We start from the raw sequence: 13,795 nt of genomic DNA, 5'->3' as shown, positions 1-13,795 counted from the left end.
AATGACCTAACAAAACCAGTTCTAGGGCACAATTTCTGGCCTATACTATTTAGTCATTAACCAGGGCAGAAAACAACACGGTTCCCCCTACAGTCCTTTTCTGTATCACAAATGGTTTCTGAGCATTTTGGTTATTTTTAGCACTTTATACAGTGGAGTCTGCACAAAGCAAAAATAGATGTTTACTTCATATGAAACTTGTAATAGAGTGGGCGTTGCTGGTTGTCCTAGACTCATTTAATACCGAAGAGGGATGGTTCCCAAGATAGACTACCACTACCAGGCTAAATTTTCCTAAAAGAGGTTTATATAGAATATGGCAAGCAACTGAAAGTTATGTAAAAGTAACCAACATACACAACACTGGTCTGGTAACAACAAAGAAGCCTTTCCTGGGAGTTGTGAGCCCTCCAAAAAGGAGATATACTTGGGACATGAGCCCATAGCATCACGGTAGATGGGTTTCATCCACACAAGCAACTCTCTTGCTCAAGCATCTCTTGGGCCTCCCAGTAACACAAGAGTGTACCATTTGACATTCTTCCTCTACCCTAATGCTGCTTCAGCAAAAACACTCTCCAAGATGACTGGGCTATCAGGTCAGTTCTGGGTCACTTCTTTGGAGAATTACTTTGAAATTTTACCAGTACTTGAAACAGGTTCATATCCTAGGGTCAATACAGCTAAGTCCTAAGGGCCATAAAGTCCAGAGGTACAGAGTTTAATTAACTACTCTGCCACCTAACACACTGTTTGGTGTTTATAGAAACAATAAATATTTGTGGGGACAAGGTTCCTACCTTCATGCCTCTTCCCTGATGTTTCCCTTGGTAGGGGAATCTACCCAAGGATGACATACCTAGCCTCTCATCAGTCCCCCTCAATCCCTCCTCCCGGTGGGAAGAAGTACCATTCCATGATTGGAGGGCTTGGAAAAGGCTAGGCATGCTCAGTTCAGCCCCTGTGGCTTGCCCACAGAGTTTGTTCTGATCAGCTCAGCCATGGAAACTCTCCCTGCAAGGGGTTGGGGATAAGGACACTTGTGGGGGAGTATTAGCAAGCATGTGGGATAGCAGAGCTTCCCTTCATGTGCTTTATCAGTGAGCTATAAAACACAGGAGCAAAAAGCTCTCCACTGTGCTCATCTACAACTTCCCTGTAATACTTGTTCTTCCTGCCAGGGATATAAGGAGATTGAAGAACTATGCTGATTTGAATAATTGACAAGGTAGTTTCTATAAAGCAAAATAAGGAGAATCTGTGGGATTCTCTTGTTCTGTCTCCTGAATGCTTAGTGAGTTAAGATTCTCCATCAAGGGGTCCCTTGAACAAATCACATGGTTTACAAAGAAGTCTTTAACATTCAAAATGCAATTTATCTAACTAGCCGATCTAGATGAAACATAACTATAATCTGAGACTAGGATATGCTTTTTGAAAAAAAAAAAAAAGCAATAAAAGAAAACAGTTACCCATAAAGTCTATGTCCAACTTCTTTTCATACAGGACCAAAAAAAATCCACTACGTCATCTGAGAATGCCACTTTTCAATTCTCTATCATTAAAACAAAAACTCTAGTTTAGTGTCATTGTTTAATATAGATTTTCCTATAAAAAGGAACCAAATCAGGATAGACTTTTTGTCTATCAAGGGAAACCACCAAAGATGTATGCATTGAGTGGATGAGTGACCATCATTTCCTCTAAGCACATCTAAGCCAGCAACCAACCATCTCACAACCATTTATCCTGAAAAGAATAAATTTCAATGCAAATAGCACTTGGTCAAGTTACATGATCTACATGATGCTCCCTCTAATTTATTATTCTAAGCCATATATATATATTTATATTTATATTATATATATGATTTACATACAAAAACTATGTCAAACAAGTATTTAGAAATATATATTGGGGTGCCTGGGCAGCTCAGTTGGCTAAGTGACTCTTGATTTTGGCTCAGATCAGGATCCCAGGGTTGTGGGATCAAGCTCTAGGTTGGGCTCCGTGCTGAATGTGGAGCCTGCTTAAAATTCTTTCTCTCACACTCTACCCCCTCCCCTGCTCACTCTCTCTAAAATAAAAATATAAATATGTATACTTATATTAATGAGGCATGATCATTATTATATAACTAGTAATTATAGAGCTCAACAAATTCTCAACTGTATTATTATTAAAAGCTTCTCATAAGAGACTCTTAAAAACTAAGAACTGAGGGTTGATGGGGGGTGGGAGGGAGGGGAGGGTGGGTGATGGGTATTGAGGAGGGCAGCTTTTGGGATGAGCACTGGGTGTTGTATGGAAACCAATTTGACAATAAATTTCATATATTGAAAGAAAAAAAAAGCTTCTAATGTTCTATGTAGTATGTAACTACTTTACAGTACCATGTCATTTCCTCATCAGAGCCAACGTATCTCTTAGAACAAGAAACCAAGGTTGGGAGAGGTTAAGTATTCTTCCCAACATGCCACAGCTAATGAGCTTTCAGGATGGAAATCAAACCCAGGCCACGTGATCCCAAGCCCACCACAGGAAGTCAAATGCCCAAATGGAGTTTCTTACTGTTCACATCTTGACAGCTGTAGTTAACTCACACAACTAGGTAGGTAGAATCAAATAAAACACTTTGGTAGGTCGAAATTGGAAGTATCACACAGGTCAAATTTTTGTTCTAGTAAGAATTGTAGAATGCTCAAAATTACAATATAAAAAACAAAAGATGCCTTGATCCCTTGAGTCCTACCCTCCTGAGGATACCACAAAGATCACTGCTATGACTTCTATCTCTACACAGACCAGCAATAAAAACTCTGTGTACACAGACAAAAATGTGAAGGGAGTTAAAAAAAAAATCTACAATTAAAACAATTTTTTTTGAGATTTGGTCATTTATAATTTTGTTGTTCCTTGGAAACTAAATACTTCATTATAGCTATCAGAAGAGCCCTCCACGGTCAAGTCTCCTGCACAAATGTCAACTGAACAATTACTCAATATAAACAGAGGCACTTAGGGGACAGGCACGTCAGCAAAAGAAACACACACACTGAGAAATTCTACCATACAATACAGGATTACTGGGCTGAGAAGTACCAAGATCAATTTTCACCCTACAAACACAGCCAGTTCCACAATTTTAAGTGGCAAAGGATCCTGGAGCAACTTGATGAACACCCTTGTTGTCAGCCATGGAAATTTCTAATTTGAACATGGGTGCTAATACACAATAGAAGGAAATTCACTAAGAAGGCCAAACAGTTTCTCTCTCCTGTGATATGTTATAGTCTCTGATAGTATCATTGAAAAAATGGAAAAATCACTCTTTAAAAAAAATGGCAGAGAAAAATCTATTTTCTATAGAATCTTATGTAATTAAGTTTCTAACCTCACATCAAACAACTTAAAAAAAAGAAACATTCCTACACAAAAGCTCAATTTATTCACCTACGACCTTTAAAAAGCCCAATAATGTTAAGCATTATAGCAATCTGAAAGTAATATTTTCTACTTCTGCTTGCTATAAACAAACTATGAGCCCGAAGTAAAACAGCTATTATTTCAAGACACATAATGGAATATGCAGTTTCACTAACAATTGGTTGTTGGATCAGCTTCAGGTAGTATCATTATCCTCCAAGATTTTCTGTGCCAGGATATGCTATCTTATGCACTAAGATGGGGACATGGGAGACAAGAAACCAATATGGCTTCTACCCAAGCGTTCTGAAGTTAGAACAGCCCGATACGACATCCCCAGTGTCCTTCCCATTTCCTTTGTAACACTGGTCACATTTGCCATTACAGCCTTTCCTGCTCTCATGTGATAGCTGGTGAATTCATGAAATCTTTCATCCAAAATGAACTCACAATTTTTTCTGAGATAGAAAGGGCTTAGAGAGGAGAGGACTTGCAAACATGACCCAAAGCAATCTACACATTCAATCCCTATTAAAATGCTAGAACCAACAATCCTAGAATTTGTATGGAACCACAAAAGACCCCAAATAGCCAAAACAATCTTGAAAAAGAAAAGCAAAGCTGGAAGCATCACAATTAAGGACTTCAAGTTATATTACAAAGCTGTAGTAATCAAAACAGTACAGTACCGGCACAAAAACAGATGAATGGAACAGAATAGAAAATTCAGAAACAAACCTGCGGGAGATGCAGGAGAGAAGCATCAAAGGAAAAGACTTCAAAAGGGAAAGGCTGGAGAAGGTGCAAGGACTTAGGACATGTTTACACACCTGAACGCGGCTGCGGCTTGTAAGGAACGCCTAGAGCCATTAACATTGTCCAGAGCCAGATCCTCCTTCACACTTGACCCTTCCTAGTATTATAGAAACCAATTAACTCGAAATTCAACCTTAAAAAGCTAAACCATTAAACTGATTAACACACTTGCTTAGCTGACTTTACACACTTAGTCTTTAGCAATTATCCTAATAAAAAGAAGCTTCATTCTGGAGTCGGGGCCTCATTCCAACTCAAGTATGAGGACCTTCACTTAACTGCACTTTTCGGACTCATCTTTTGCAACTCTGGTCATACTCCCTGCAACACAAACCCACAATTACATGGTCAATTAATCTTCCACAAAGGAGGAAAGAGTATCCAACAGGAAAAAGACAGTCTCTTCAACAAATGGTGTTGGGAAAACTGGACAGCAACATGCAAAAGAATGAATATGGACCACTTTCTTACACCATACACAAAAATAAATTCCAAATTCTAAATGTGAGACCTAAAACCATAAAACTCTTGAAAAGAACACAGGCAGTAACTTCTCTGACATCAGCTGTAGTAACTTTTTCTATATATGTCTCCTGAGGCAAGGGAAACAAAAACAAAAACAAACTATTGAAACTGTATCAAAATAAAAAACTTCTGCAGTCAAGGAAACAATCAACAAAACTGAAAGACTACCTATAGAATGGGAAAAGATATTTCCAAATGACATATCTGATAAAAGATAAGTATCCAAAATATATACAAAATTTTAACTCAAAACACCCATAAAACAAGTCAATTAAAAAATGTACAGAAGACATGAAGAGACATTTCTCCAAAGACCTACATATGGCCAATGGACACATGAAAAGATACTCATCATCCCTTTCATCAGGGAAATGCAAATCAAAACTATAATGAGTCATCACCTCACACCTACAATGAGACATCATTTAGTCAGAATGGCTAAAATCAACAACACAAGAAACAACAGGTGTTGGCAAGGATGTGGAGAAAAATAAACACTTGTGCACTGTTGGTGGGAATGCAAACTGGTGCAGCCATTGTGGAAAATAGTATGAAGTCTCCTCATAAGTGAAAAATAAAACTAGCAATTGCACTACTGGGTATTTACTCAATGAATACAAGAACACGAATTCAAAGGGATACAGGCACCCCTATGTTTATAGCAGCATTATCTACAATAGACAAGACCTGGAAGCAGCCCAAGTATCCAGTGACTGACGAATGGATAAAGATGATACAGTACACACACACACACACACACACACACACACACACACACACAGAATATTACTCAGCCATCAAAAAGAATGAAACCTTGACATTTGCAATGACGTGTATGGAGCTAGAGAGTACAATCCTAAGCAAAATAAATCAGCCAGAGAAATACAAATACCATATGATTTCACTCATATGTGGAACTTAATAAAAAAACCAAATGAGCAAAGGAGGAAAAAAAGGGAGACAGAAAGAGACAAAGCAAGCAACAGACTCTTAATTACAGAGAACTGATGGTTACCAGATGGGAGGGAAGTGAGAGAATGGGTGAAACAGGTGATGGGGATTAAGGAGGGCATTCTCGTCGAAAGCACAGAGTGATGTATGGAAATGTTGAATTTCTATACTCTACATCTGAAATTAATTTAACAGTATGTTAACTATGGGAATTAAAATAAATATTTTAGGGGCGCCTGGGAGGCTCAGTCGGTTGAGTGTCTGACTTTGGCTCAGGTCATGATCTCACAGTTTGTGGGTTAGAGCCCCGCATCAGGCTCTGTGCTGACCTCTTGCTCAGAGCCTGGAGCCTGCTTCAGGTTCTGTGTTTCCTTCTCTCTCTGCCCCTCCCCCGCTCACACTTTGTCTCCCTCTGTTTCTCAAAAATCAGTAAATGTAAAAAAAAAATTTTTTTTTAATATTTTAAATAAATTATTTGTAGAAAGGAAAAAAAAAACAATCACTAGGGGTCAGGGTAATGCACAGTTTCCTAGTAAAACAACCCGGCTGTATTTAAGTACCCATGGGAAAAAGAACTAGCAGTAGGAGAATTTCCTGTACTTGTTCTACAGCTGACATGTTCATTAGACTATAAACTCCTTAAGGGCAAGGACTCCATCAATTTTTTTTTTCCCCATAGAATCTCAGAGCCTAGCCCAGGACTAAGTACATCATAATGGCTTAGTAAGTGATGAACAAACCAGTAAGTGAAATGATTACCTATTGGAGAGCTCAGACTTGGAGCCAAAGCTCGGCTAGGACTCACGAGTTACTTCCCTGACTCTGGAACTCCAAGTCTGCTCTCTCACATGACAGGTTAGATCAAGAAGCTCCTCTCTGAGACTAGTTCCAGCTCTAATATGTAAAGACACAAACTCATCTAAAATGACATTTTCATTTAAATATTAACCTCATTTTTAAGCCACCTTCAAATAAAAATATTAAATATAGACCATAGCGTTTGAAGAATACAGGTTCAATTGCTGTTATCTGTTCCAACATCAGACCTTCCAGTACAAGAGACTGCTGCCTCATTTGCTCCTTCTAGACTTTTTTTTTTTTTTTATGTTTCTATCTTGGGAACTAGCCTGCCTCCTTACTGAATGTCATCGTTTTTTACTTCCAAGCATTTGCCTTCCACCAATCCTCTCTCTCTCTATCATCATTTCCAACCATCACCTCTCACAACATAGTCTGTGAACCACCCACACCTGCATAATGCTAGGCTTCCCCTAGACCCACAGAATCTGGGGACAAGACCTAGGAATCTACATTTTCAACTTTTTACTGAGGTATTTCTTAGGTGCCTGCAAGTCTGGAACCCACTGTTCAGAGATCAATTTGGGTCTTAATGACTCTACATGTCCAACCATTCCTTACCCATCAGTTCCTTCTATGAGCTCAGTGCATTTATTTTAGACAAAATAGCTTTTTACTACCTTGTGATGCTAGCTAATTACTGCCTATTACAATTTTGTTCAATCATTATGATAAAAAGAAAAAGCTAAACCTTTTGTGTCTCGTTAGAACCTTTCACAGCAACATTTTTTTTTTTTAAACAGTGATGTCAATTTTGTTTGAAAAGAATTACTACCCCAGCACTCCTAACACACACCACACCAATACCAGTCTCCTCCAAAACAGGATCAAGGCCAGCCATCAATAATAACAAATATTTCACATTAACAAAACACTTCAATGGACAACCTCAAGTCATGTTTTCAATTCTATTCATTCACCCATCTAGATATCCATGACAAAACAGAAGTAGGTCTGGGGAGACAAGCTCCCTGAGGGCAATGATATTTTTAATGAATATTTGCTTTTTTAAAAAGGATATTTTATCTTCCAAGCGTGCTAATCACAGAACTAGAATCTAACCTACTTATCCTGGTTTCCTCTATATAAATCCTGATCATGTACAGAGGAAACCAGGAAAAGGTGATAAATTCCACTTAAATTGTCTCTTCAATGTTTCTCCGCCCTCCCCTTAAAAGATGAGCTCAATCCCTTTTATCTGTGCTCCTATAATACTCGTTCTCTAATCCCAGCACTAATCTGAGTATGTAATTTATCTGAACATATCTCCACAAGGAGGAGATTTTCTTGCAGGTAGCAATTATGGTTGATTCGTTTTCTTTGGAGAGCTTTTTTACCGAAGGGTAACATACGTACACAAAAGTATCCAAACCGTAAGTAAAGAACCTGAATTTTCACAAAGTGAACACCCTGGTGTCAACAGCACCCAAATGGAGCAACCAAAAACTATGCTGCAATCATCTTTTAATCTCGTGAAATTGATAAACCTTGATTAATATCCAAAGACCCCAGGAGTCCACAAGACCATTTTTAAAGATCCTTGTTTCTAACAGACTAGTAAAAGTGAAAAAGCCTTCGCTAGGCCATGAGGAGGCGTGAGCAGACAATGTTCCAATCCTAGGACATTATCACAGTGACTGACGTGTCAGAAGTTCACTCTCGCACAGCATGGAAGACCATTTAAGGTAGCAGCGTTCTGCTCAGCAAGTGCGCGCAGATCCTTCAGAATTAACTGAATGTTTCCATCAGAATAACTTCATCACAAACCTAGCTGGAGGGAAACAAAGCTAATACACGAAATTCGACTCCCAGAGCCCCTTAAGTATAGATAGCAGGTAGCAGAGTGCCAGGAATGTCCCAAACGAAATGGGAAGAAAAGCCCATTGTTTTGGATATTTTGGTATCTTTTATAAGACAGGTAAGGGAAGATCCCATTACTTAATTCACAGACTTGTCAAGCTATCAACCCCCCTGCAGGAGGAATTTCTGGCTCTGCTTTTTGCTTTAAAACCCATTTCCAGCATTCACTGTGCCAATGAAGCATTGCCTTCACATTACAAAAGGAAATGCGCTTGCCGGGTAGAAAGAACAGCCAAAACTCATTTAGGAAGGGTAATCTAGGGCCAAGAGGACAGAGGCAAACAACTCCCATCAATCTTTGGATTATTTTTTTCAATACGAGATTGGATGAGGCATCTCTATTTTCCCAGAGATCTCCTAACAACAGCCCACAAGTGAGTAAGAGCTGGAGAAACCAGATGGAGCAGGAAGATACACCATAGCCATTTTCCTTGGAAGTTAACCTACCTAAGACACCATGTGTGCACAAGGTATCTATGTCACCATGGCCAAAGCTGTTTTAGATTCAAGAGTACAAATTATTCTTTTATTCGTTCATTCAACAAATATTGGTAGAGCATCTCTGAAGTGCTTCAGGATGGTCTTCCAGACGCTGAGATAGAATTCATGGGGCTTACATTCTCTTGGAAAAGAAAGACAAAAATAAAGTCACAAGCAAACATGCTATGATGTCGAAGAATGGTAAGAAGTTTGACAGCTCAAAGAAGTTCGACAGTGAATGACCTTTTGGATAAGATAATTTGGGAAGGCCTTTCTAAACAGGTCACAATTGAGCAGACACCAAATTAAGGGAAGAAGTCAATCAAGGTGTCTATGAAAACAGCAGCCCAGATTGAGGGTACATCAAGTACAAAGGCCCTGAGGCAGGAACGATCTTAGTGTGTTTAAGACACAGATGGACATCAGTGTGTCTAAAGCCAATATGTAAAGGGATGAGAATTTTTCAGACACTAAAACCAAGGGAGAGACTTTGGATTTTTAGCCTCAGTGTGATGGGAGCCATTAGAAGGAATTGAGCAGAGTGATAAGGTCTGGCTTATGTTTTTAAATTAGAGTTCTGGTTACTCTGTGGAGAACAGACTGAAGGAGGCAAGTGCAGTGGTCAGGACAAGAGCCAATGTTGATTAGGAAAAGGGTGACAGTGATGAACAAGCCGAGAAGCAGATGGGGGACATGTTTTAAACATAAACCAAGAGGATTTGCTGATGGATTCCACGGGCAACGTAATCTAAATTGAGAGAAAAGTTACCAAGACTCTAAATCTTGGATATGAGGAAATTAGAATCCCTGCGTACTGTTGATAGGATTGTAAAACTGTGCAACAGCTACGGAAAACAGTATGGAGTTCTTCAAAAAATTAATAACACAACTACCATGTGATCCAAACAATTATTTAGCCCTAAAAAAGTAAGGAATTCCTGCCACATGCTACAACAGGAATCAACTTAGAGGGTATTATGCTAAGTGAAATAAACCAGTCACAAAAAGACAAATACTGTATGGCTCCACTTATATGAAATATCTCAAGCAGTAAAATTCAGAGGAACAGCAGAATGCTGGTTACCAAAGGCTGAGGCGAGGGGGAAAAGAGGAGTCGTAGTTTAATGGGTATAGAGTGTCAGACGTGCAAAATAAAGAAGTTCTGGGAGGTCTGTTTCATAACAATGTGAATATACTTAACATTACTGACTTGTACACTTAAAAAAAAGGTTAAGATGGTAAATGTTATGTTAAGTGTTTTTACCACAATAAAAAAATGAAACCTACATTTTAAAAATTTTTTTATTTATTTTTGAGAGAGACAGAGACAGAGCATGAGCGGGCAAGGGGAAGAGAGAGAGGGACACTCAGAATCCAAAGCAGGCTCCAAGCTCTCAGATGTCAGCAGAGTCCAACACAGGGCTTAAACTCACAAACTGCGAGATCATGACCTGAGCTGAAGTTAAACGCTTAACTGACTGAGCCACCCAGGCACCTGAAACTCACATTTAAGGCACATTTAAGCATTTACTGTGTTTAAGATATTCATAAAGGAAAATGAAACTTAGCAAGAATTTTATGATTTTATTTCATCTATATCATGTTAGGCTTGCAAATTTGTTTTCTTTTATAATATGTGCACTATATTAGAGCTGTAGTACAGGTTTGTAATTTAAAAATAAATCTAAAACAAATAATAAGTAAAAATAAATACATAACCAAATGTTTAAAAAGATTCCAAAGCTTAAACAAATGGGACATTGGAACTGCCAATAACTGAAAAAAGACTGGGAAGTGCAGGATTATAAAGAGGAAATCAAGTCGTCCGTGTGGGATAGAAGCGTGAGATTCCTAAGAGATACAGCCAAGTGGAAATGTGGAATAAGATGTAGAATATGTGAGTCTGGAGTTCAAGGGAGAACTCTAAGCTGGAGACAGAAATTTATGAGTCACTAGCATCATGACAGAATTTAAAGTGATGGCACTGGCCCAAGTGAAGAGAGTAAAAAGAAAGATGAAGTCTGAGAACTCAGCCCTAGGAGCCTCAAAGAGCAGACCTGAGAATAACCCATCCGTGAGCTAGGATTTGGGTACCTGAATTTGAGACTGACAGAATTCACACAGAGAGATATGGTGGATGCTTGAGCTCAAAGTCCACACAAAGTTGGGAATGAGGGGGCCATGCAGGGTCACAGGCAAGGGAGAAGAAAAAGGGGCACCTGGGTTGCTCAGCCGGTTGAACACCTCACTTCGGCTCAGGTCATAATCTCACGGTTTGTGAGTTCAAGCCCCACATCCGGCGCTCTGTCAGTGCAGAGCCCCCTTTGGATCCTCTGACCCCCCCCTTCTCATGCCCTCTCACAAATAAACAAACCTTTAAAAAAAGAAGAAATAGGAGGAGCACCGAGAGAAGCCACATGGACTCTTTCAGATAAAAGAGAATGGTCTCCAAGTCTAACATCTAGCAGTCCCCATGAGACCTGCCTATTCTTGGTTTTCTACTTTTACATGTGAGTGAGCTTGCCTGTTGTGTTTACAGTAACCCTGAAGCCAACCTGAATGGGTTTCTATTCCTTATCACTAAATAATACTAATGAAATCCTAAAGAGAGGAGAAAATACACACAGTGGATACGAAGTGCAATAAAGTGTTCTTGGTAAAACCTCTAAATCCTACGTGGTGGGTTGTAATATTTGGCCCTAGTTCTCCCCCCATGGAGAACTATTTGGGCTCCCCCCATACCCATGTCCTTTGCCATGTAATTTGCACTGCCAATATACGCTGGTCGGGTGGCCTGTTCTGCATCTTGACTTTGGCCTCAGCCCAGAGTGACATGCTTTGGTCAGGAGACATGATGCAAGCAATCATCAGCTCGTGTTCTGAGGCTTGGTCTGTGGAGCCACTGCGGTGAATGCAGGACAATGAGAGACACATGGAGCAAAGCCAAGTCACCTCAACCCATTGGACAGCCAGCCAATCCCCAGACACGTGGGTACGCTCACCCATGATCCATCAACAGAACTTCAGTGATCCCAGACACGAGCAATAAACCCTCATTGTTGTGTGCCCCCCAATGTTTTGTAATTGCCATGTAGCTAAGATTAACTGATACATCATGTATCAAAACATGGAGTGGATTTCATCAATTTATTTCCCACTTGGTTATCACCACTGCTAAGTGAGGACAAACCTGGCCCCCCAAAATGGTCCAATATAAACAAAAAGTAATTGATAGAGCAAAAAAGAGAGTTTCAAAAATATCTAGATGATACAGTTATCCATAACTACTGTAGAAGTAACTACAATTGTAAGGCTTATTATTAAATAAATAAGCAAATAGACTTCCATATTGTCTTATTTGCTTGGTTGTCTATCAGGCATTCAGAGTCTTCTATTCACAATTTGCTATACATGTGGTTTAAAAAAAAAAAAAAACAAAAAAAAACAAACCTGAAAAAGCAGTCTCTTTTTAAGAACCAGTCTTTTATTCTTTCAGCATAAAAACCTCATTCATCTTCAATGAGTGGTTATACAGTCGAAAGCATTACTTAGAGAATGATTTTACATGAACTCAAGTTAGCATAGCTCTTATAAATGCTATTCATAGATTATAAAAAATTGTGAACATAGAGCTGGATATTTTATGAGAAGCGCAAAAGTTCTCAGTGAACTGAAATAAATATTTCAACAGTCTAGTTTTTGTTTAGCAATCAACATCTCAGCGTATTATCTTATTTGGAAATAATCTAGGCATTCAAAGAATATCCAATATCTAGTGTAACAGCATAAGCTTTGATCCCATTTACATTTAAATTACTTGCTTTTAACAATTATACTTGGATTATAAATTAAACAGCCATCATCTTATTTCTCTCATTGGCAAATTTTGTAATACATACATAGCAAGAGCTTTTATGATTAGTAAACACATGTAGACAAAGGTGTTGATCTGCACTATGTAATGCTGATAACTCTGAACACATGCTTGTTTTTATTAAACAAACTAAAAACCAGGGTTTATTAATCAAAGATTATCTGAGATTATGTGAACCCAAGAAACCTTTAGTTCCTATTATATTTCTGAGAATATTTGGAATACTTAATTCATATAAGTGCTTCATTTTCTTTAAGCCAAATTAAATAGAGTTGTTTTACAAATTAATTTTGTCAATACCATCTAGAGGTAGAAAATATGACATATCTGTGACATATACATAGACATATATAACATACAGAAAAACAGAAGCAGAAACCTTAGTTTCATTTTAAAATTCATGCCATCAATCAAGGGCAAAACACAAAATAGTAGAAAACAAATAATATTTTTGGCAGATGAACTAAGTTAAGGTCACCTGCTCAGGTAGCTGAAGTCTTTTACTAAGTCTTTTATTTGCCCACTGTGAGGATCCTTTTAAGCTGTTTTTTTTTCTTTTTTTTTGACTGAAGTATGGTTGGCACACAATGTCACATTAGTTTCAGGTGTACAACATAGTGATTCTGCTAGTCTATACATTACCCAGTGCTCACCACACGTGTGGCTACCATTTGTCCCATACAACCCTATTACAATACCATGGACTGTATTCCCTACTCTGTACCTTTCATCCCCATGACTTATTCTGTAACTACAAGTCTGTATCTTCCACTCCCCTTCACCCATTTTGCCCATCCCCCTCCTCTGCTTTCCGGCAACCATCAGTTTGTTCTCTGTATTTACGTGTCTGTTCTGCTTTTTTGTTTCTTTGTTCATTTGTTTTGTTTTTTAGATTCTACATATAAAAGAAAACATACGGTATTTGTCTTTCTCTGTCAATAGTCTATACTTTTAATTTGATACTATCGTGAGGCTTAAGGGTTTAAGAATTTTGAAAGAAGACAA

General features: G+C 38.5%; 1 protein-coding gene across 3 annotated transcripts in view; it reads right to left on the bottom strand.

Moving 5' to 3' along the window:
* ITPR1 (inositol 1,4,5-trisphosphate receptor type 1) overlaps window positions 1-13,795 on the bottom strand; it is a 331,898-nt gene that overhangs the window by 242,415 nt on the left and 75,688 nt on the right. The gene's annotated exons all lie outside the window — the stretch shown is intronic.

Source organism: Panthera uncia, chromosome A2 (assembly GCF_023721935.1).
Source record: "Panthera uncia isolate 11264 chromosome A2, Puncia_PCG_1.0, whole genome shotgun sequence".
Classification (NCBI taxonomy): Eukaryota; Metazoa; Chordata; class Mammalia; order Carnivora; family Felidae; genus Panthera; species Panthera uncia.
This window is presented reverse-complemented; position numbering and strand designations above follow the sequence as displayed.